Source organism: Pimephales promelas, chromosome 16, assembly GCF_988280905.1.
Source record: "Pimephales promelas chromosome 16, fPimPro1.hap1.1, whole genome shotgun sequence".
NCBI classification, from domain to species: domain Eukaryota; kingdom Metazoa; phylum Chordata; class Actinopteri; order Cypriniformes; family Leuciscidae; genus Pimephales; species Pimephales promelas.
The window spans coordinates 339307-347409 of NC_142784.1; the positions used below are offsets into that span (position 1 = coordinate 339307).

The window sequence follows — 8103 nt, forward strand, 5'->3', positions numbered from 1 at the left end:
TGTTTAAATGAAACTGTAATTTGTTTATTGCAATTAACAAATCATAAAACATTAAATATGAGGGATCTTTATAATACGTGATATTATATTAAATTGTAGGGTGTGTATTGTATGGAAGCAAATGGGTAGCAATAAAAATGCAATATGCAAAACAACAATGCATTATGTAAAATGGTATTGCATTCTGTATTTTAATTTATATTTTACATTACCATTCTAGCAACGTTTGCTGCAAAATGAAAATAGTCTGGTAGGAAGGGGGGGTTCACCTGCACCCGAAAGATATATTTTTTAACCTAGTTTTTTGTAATCCTTAAGGTGTCTAGAAAAGGAATTTTGATGTTCCCCGCGCAAATTTTTGTCCCATATGTGATTTTTTGTATCATCTTTTGTGTCCGCGCTTGATTTTTGCCTGCGGAAAATGAAAATTTTCTCTTCGTCTTTGCATGAGGAATTGATAAATATGAGGATTGTCTTGATTAGATGATGTATAGTGCATAAAATCTCAAAAAAACACAAAAAAATGTCAAAAAATGGTGACATTGGATCACTGGAACTCCTCCCCTATGGACCCTTCTGATATATGTTTTCTAACTTTTGTATTTTTACAGTCTTTAGGATGTCTAAGAAGCAAATGTTGATGATCCCCACCTGAAATATTGTCACATGTATGTATTTTCTGGCTATATTGGTTGCCACCCTGGATATCCAAACAAAGCACATATAGGCAGTCTGTTTTTCTCCTTTAGTTTTCGATTTGATAAATCTCCTCCATTTTTCAAAACTGGCTATGTAAATTATTGTTGAGCACATGTTGAGCTTGTTCCCAACGTCAGTTGTTGCACATTAAAAATATAACATCTATATTTTAATTAAATAATACATTTTAAGATACAACGTGTTCAAAAATATGCATTAATTAAAAATCACGTCATGTAATTAGGATTCACTGGTAATGTGAGGTTTATTTAACATACATTTTTAAACTAACTACACAAATACATAGCCTACACCATGCACCAACACACACTTAGAAAGGTCTTTCTTGGTGAAGAGCATTTAGCGTTATGGAAGCCCACATTAACTGGCAGATAATGGTCTCTCCAGGTTTCTGTTAAGTTGAAAAAAAATGTTATGCTTAATAATTAATTAATTATACTTTAATTATTATTATTATTACTACTGGTGAGGGAATGTGTTTCATCTCGAGTGGGACAATCTGAACAAAATAACAACAAACATTCATGGCTCAAGTGTGGTGAACTGGACCGGTGGGATCATGATACAGGAGGTGAAACCTGAATTTGATGCCCCCAACTCTCTGGAAATTCCACGAATGCTCCCACTCTACGAGTGGAAAAAGACGCGCTCCCTTATGGTAGATATACCTGAGACCCTAAATTCATCATCAAGTCATGATTAGATGATGTATAGTGCATAAACACTCACATGAACACCAAAAAATGTAAAAAATAAATTGTGACATATGGATCACTGCAACTCCTGTCCTCAGGACCCTATTGATATATGTTTTCTAACTTTTGTACTTTTACAGTCTTTATGATGTCTAAGAAGCAAATGTTGATGATCCCCACCTGAAACATGTTGGTCCAAATGAACATCTCCCATAATAAGTAGATACTATTCAAACCATTATATTGGTGTTATATTTATTGAAACAAAACAGAAAACCACTCATATACTCAAATATGTGTAATGTATATATGAAGAGTTCAGATGCAAAAGCCTCTAAGTGCCATTTGAAATTTTGTTCTAGAATGATCATTTTTATCAATTAAGTTCAGTAATTTCACTTAAATGACCATTAATAGGTAATCTTCATTGCCATTTAAAGGGGTCATGAACTGGCTTTTAAAATTGTATTATATTGTTGCCTGAGGTCAACTTATTCATTTTGATGTTTTTGAATGCAGAAACCAAGCGAACGTCATAAGTAATAGGCTATTTTGTACCCAAGTTGTGAGCCTTCCTGAAAAACGGTCGGTTTTTATGGGCGTGTCGCACTGAAGACTTGGAAATAAACGCCACTGCTGTGAGTGGAGAACAGTTTTGCATATTATAATGAGTTTAACTCACCCGTCGGTGCACGTGGGGGAAAACACTGCTCTCAAAACAGCTTTACCTGTGTCCAAATTCAAACACTGCTCCTACAGTCAGACGCAGAGCAGGAGGGGGAGCTGCCGGACAAAGATTCAGGAAGCCAGTGTAAGTGTGTTGTGTTGTGTTTTTGTTATCTTTCTACAGTAAAAGGGATCTTTCCTGTAGCATTTAAAAAGTAGACCAGAGATGCTTGTCCAATGTATGTTTGGTCATTTTTTAACAGCCATCGTTTTGGGGACTCTGATGACAGTGAGGAAGATAATGGTGACGTGGCATCTCTGAGGATGCCTGGTGTATCAGCTGAAGCCTCAAGCCAATTGCACTGGCAGAGTAAGGAATGATCTCTTAACATCGAAATAACATATCATAATATTAATATCAGAGATATGGTTAACATTCGTAGTGCTAAAGATATTCTCATCTCATTCTGTCCATTCCTTCAGCCGAGTCCCTGGCAGCAGAGTAATACTCAACTTGGAGAAAACTGTCTAGGTAAACACTGTTCTCCGAAATAATATTCAATACAGCGGCCCCATCAATATTAACACAGCAATGGTCTCTCTGTTTCAAATTAATAGATTAAATCTGCATTACCATCTCAGATTTTCAATGTCAGTCCATTCACGGGATTGAAATAGGTAGAATACCAAAATGTTAAATGTTCAGCATGACCAGAGATTTGTTGTTTGCCATTGTTTGGCCCTGTGCAGCCTACCATGGTTAACCGATCACAACCATTAAATACCAATTTCTCTCCTTTAGCACCTGACTATGGGGCAGGACACCAAAACACTTTACCACCTCAACTCCCAGCACCCGCATTTAACATGCGCAGAGTTACCCAAGGCAGGGACTGATTTCTGAAATAGTAGTGAATAGAAAGGCCCCATGTGTATTATCAGTCATGGTTAACAGATTACTACCATTTGATAAAAAATGTCGCCCTCTCACACACCACTCCCTTCACCATGGATCAGGAACGGCAGTCCCTCCACCCCTCGACAAGCGGCCAACAGAGGAAGCCTGAACTATAGACCAACATGGCGAGGTGGAAGAATGGCTGATACCATTCCCTGTTCTGGTGAGCGATAGCTGACTAACACTAGAGGGTCATTCAAACTTTGACAAGAACTTTTGTCATTACCTAATGTCAGTATTTTGAGTAATGAGGATAAACACTGAAACATGATATATTTTAGTACACTACATTTTAGCTATATTTCATGTTTGTCAACAGCGGCTGAGGTCCACATCCTTAGCCCGCTGGAAACAATCAAACAACAACAGGACCAGCTTGTGGCAAAGCTGAACTAGCTCACCAGCAGCTGAGCAGCACCCCGGGGCCAGATGTTGAGATGCCAGAAAATATCCAGTTTCAGTGGAAATCTTCTTAAAGGAACCATCAAATGGCCCAGCTCGACAGAGAGTGGTGAGTTTTCCTATTTAATATGAATGGTGCCATTAGGGTTATTGATTGTCCATGATTATTGCAAATATTCTATTGAAGCAGTGGTAAGATTCTGTCTGTGAGCGACAATCTCCCTGGTTTTGCACTCTCTCGACTCCCAGAAGGCTACAGATATTTTCAGTCAGAGAAAAAGTTGCATTATTTTATGATAGTCCGCTATAAAGAGCCGAGAGGTATGGCTGCTGACAGAATAAAAACATGATTGTGATTTGGCTGATTTCTTCAAGCGTTCACTATGTTTATTACTATGTGCCCTGGCTCGACCCAACAGTGGAAGCGTGGCTAATGTGTTTAAAGGTGACGCAGGTCTATGAGGGTCTGATCCAAGTACATGTTTCACAAGTTCACACTTTATTATAATTAGAGGGGGTAAAGTTAAATGTGTATATGGCTTGCTTTCCGGGGGGAGGGCTCTGAGCTCAGAGTTCGGCCCAAACACAGAGTACTCCAGGGCTCCAGACTAACTTTTTTTACTAGGAGCGCTGTTGCCCCTGACTGAAAATTTTAGGAGCGCAAGCAGAAAATTTAGGGGCACACCTTAAAAAAGCTCGCAATGCAATTATTCAAATTTACCCCAACATAACTGTAATACTGACAAATTCTTTAATAATAAATAGACTTAACATTAGGGTTAGGGTTATAAATAGACTTAACATCACAGGGCTCCAGACTCAAATTTGAAGGCAGCACCACCTCAAATCAGAACTCGAGTTATACAAAAAAAAAAAAAAAAAAACAACTGGTAGCACTGGGCTGACAATAAATCACTTAGATTAATTTAGTTATTATCACTTATAATGTCTTAATATTAATTAAAAACAAAAGGAGAGAAAACATGTATGTATATAAGGACTTGGAGTAAAAATAGCCAATAAACATCTTACTGTTTACAATGTTTTTTTTGTTTTTTTTTAAATAATAATAATAATCTTAAATCCAACATCTTAATCTTAAATCCAACATCTTAATTTTTTTTGTTTTAGGACAATCTTTGAAGAATGAACAAAAAATGTGTTGATCATCACACAAAAAAAATACAAAAAATAAAACATTATATATGATATTATCGTTTTGAAGAGCAGGACAAAGATGTGTAGGCTACGTTGTAAGCGTTTGACATCATATTTATGGTTAAAGTTAACTTACTACATTAGCCTAAATTCATGGAGAATGTTGCTGTTTTGTGAACTGAAAGCCTTCTGTAAGTCTTTCTCCTGGTTTCCACGTCAGCGCTGTTTGATCTGATATCTGTGGTTTATAACAGAACTCTGCGCCAAATCGGAATGTTTCTCACTGGATCTCGTAGCAATAATGTTATTAATTCTGAGGTGAATTCAATGGATTTATTCACTGGATCTGCTAGTAACAGTGTCGTGTGATCGAGATCGCCCGCGACTGGCAAGTTCGGGGCTTTATTACTGTCAGTGGTTCGGGGGGGCTCCACTATGCGCTGCTCTGTCTATTATCTCCAGCCTAATAAAAACGCTAACGGTCCGTCCGTGAGTTGCGTATTTTAGTTCCACTTTCATTTTGTTTGTATTCGCTGCTAGGTAACGAGTCGATAGATCGCTTATTGCTCAGACGAACATTGCAGGTTGTGATATTTGTCTCCGTCACAGACGTTTATTCGCGCTATTCTTGTCACGGATTCATTGACGCGTCCCTTCCACCCTTACCATGCGTTTAACGTGTGGCAAATTTACCGGTCGCACATGTGCGACTGGATGTAAAATTCAGTCGCACACTCTCAAATTTTGGTCGCAAAATGCGACTATTTGGTCGCAGTCTGGAGCCCTGTACTCCCTCCGTATGCAAGTAGTTAGGACTATTAAAGGGATAGTTCACTTTGAAATTAATTTTTGATATGTTTTAGTTTACCTCAAGGGCATCCAAGATGTAGGTGTCTTTGTTTCCACAGTATTTTCAATTTTGACATTTTTTTGGTCAAACCGGTGTTGTCTGTCAGTCATATAATACGGTTTTAGGGGGTTCACGTCAAACTTTTAAAGATTTAATGACTCGTAAATGTAAGTACACACTGATGGCCTAAGACACGAAACGAGCGGTTTGTGTGAGAAAACCAACAGTATTTATATCGTTCTATCTCGTGTAATCACAGTGATCTGAATCAGTTGTTCAATGTCCAACTGAACCGAACTGAATCAGTTCAATGTTACGCCGGAAGTGATCGCTTGCGTGTGACATCACTCAATATTTACACAGAGATTTCGAAAGTTTTACCTTTTACTAAACATATTTAGATATCCCGAAATCGTCTTCCAGCTTCTAACCCTACTTGCTTTTCGATGCAGCAACAAAACGTCCTTACGCGGCGCAAGCAATTGAAATTAATGGGTTTGTAGCCCCGCGGCGCGCATTCCGCATCCTGTGAAAGCCCATGGCACAAAAACTGTGCTGCGCGAGCTAATGAGAGGAAAACACGCAGTGGATTGAGCGCGCAGCGGCACAGACGCACGAGCTGATAAACTAAAAGCCATGCCTTTAAACAGACATCAGGGGAAAGGTTGTTGTTTCAGTCGGATGTCAATGGGAAATAAAATAAAACGTGCCATGTAGCTTATAACGTTATTAACGTTAACTAACGAGAGATGGATGGGCTCGATTTACGCGTCTGTCCCGCGGCGTGCCCAATCCACGGGGGGTTTTCTCTTATCAACTTGCGCACCAAAGCTATGTGTTACTGTATTTCCGTTTAATACAAACCATAAACAAACATATCTGTATGGTTTATTCCAGGTGCTGTGAGGAAAAACACGATGACACGGTCGGGTCAGCCACGGATGCAGAGGTCACCAAGCACACGATCAGGTGGTTCAACCTGGCGGCAGATCGGGCAACGAGGAGACGTGCCCCGCCTCCATCCACACAAATATAGGAGTGATTATAAACAATAAAACATTTTGATTGAACCTCTTGTTGTTGAAGTTGTTCACTCACTTTCTGATAGTTTATCTGTTTATAGTGCAGCATTTCATTGAAGTTGTAGCCTAATAGATCAAATATTTTTTGTTTGTACCGACCTAGGCCTATAAAGCACTAAATTAGGTTTTAACGGCAAAATGAATGTAGATTAGCTTAGCCCAGATAGGCTACTTAACAAAACCAGAATAGGCTATAACCTATAGCTTTCCATAAATGTTAATCTAAATTATATATTTCCATTGAGTAGGCTAGTGATTACTTATGTACAATAAATGTATGTCTTGAATTGAAACTCTTCTAAGCTTATTTAGAATTGCTGGTCTATGCTGTACTAGCCTAGGACAGCCCTATTGATAGTTTTTGGTTGTATCCTATAGTCTAGTTTATCATATTTTACATCCTAAAGCAAGAACAGAAGGGATATTAACAATGAGATAAACGGGTCCAAAACAGACCCGGCCCAGATGAGCCAGAATTTGTATGAGTCCGTTGCGGGTCCGCGGCGGATGTATATTTTGAATCCCGGATGCGGAGCGGATGCAGCGCGAAGCCACGAGCAAGCAGATCCGCCACGGAGTCCTTTTGCTATGTGGGTTTGGCCACTCAAACTTTCATCCTCACCGTCCATTAAGAAAATATAGACACACACCCTCTTCCTGGCAGAATGGTAACATCTTTAGTTGATTAACTTCTTAATTATTGCCCTGATGGTCAAAATGGGAATTTTAAATTCTTTAGCTATCTTCTTACATCGATTTTCCATGTTGTGTAGCTCAACAATCTTTTGATGCACATCAGAACCATGTTCTTTGGTTTTATTCATTGTGATGGATGACTCAGGAAATTTGGCCTTTGTGTTTCCTCATATTTAAACTCTAGTGAAACAAGAACTCATGACTGGACAATTTCACGTTCCTAGTCACCCTAGTGTGCAAAAAAAAGGTAAATATGAATGGGAATATACTTCATAGACATTTTAAACATAAAACATTCAAGGGGTATGAATAATTGTGGCCAACGTGTTTTGGAGAAAAACATTTATTTTATAATGTGATTTCCCCCCGTAGCCTACTTTCAATTCTTTTACTTAAACAAAAGGTTAGAACTTTGCCAATTTTTTTAATGAAAGAGCTAAAGAATAAACGGTGCAGATTTATTTTTTACAGCCATTGTATATCATATTTACCAGGGGTATGATTAATTCTGTTCACGACTGTATATATACACATACTTATTAATATACAGTAAGATCTGGTAGTGTTTAATGTTGTATTATTTTGGAATATAAAATGTTTTCTGGTATGTCTGAGTTTTTGGAGTTACCACTGTGCTGAAGAGTTGAGTTCGGTTGATGATTGGCCCAATATCAATTAAGTCTATTTACAACAGTATATTTAAAGGGGTCAGGAACTGGCTTTTTAAATTTTATTATATTGTTGTCTGAGGTCAACTTATGACGTTCGCTTGGTTTTTGCATTCAAAAACATCAAAATGAACAAGTAATAGGCTATTTTGTACCCAAGTTGTGAGCCTTCCTGAAAAACAGTCGGTTTTTATGGGCGTGTCGCACT

The 8103-nt window shown here is 38.2% G+C and overlaps 1 pseudogene; it reads left to right on the forward strand.

Moving 5' to 3' along the window:
• Nucleotides 1-1279: 1279 nt before the first annotated feature.
• On the forward strand, nt 1280-6485 carry LOC148971567 (uncharacterized; annotated as a pseudogene).
• Nucleotides 6486-8103: the final 1618 nt, after the last annotated feature.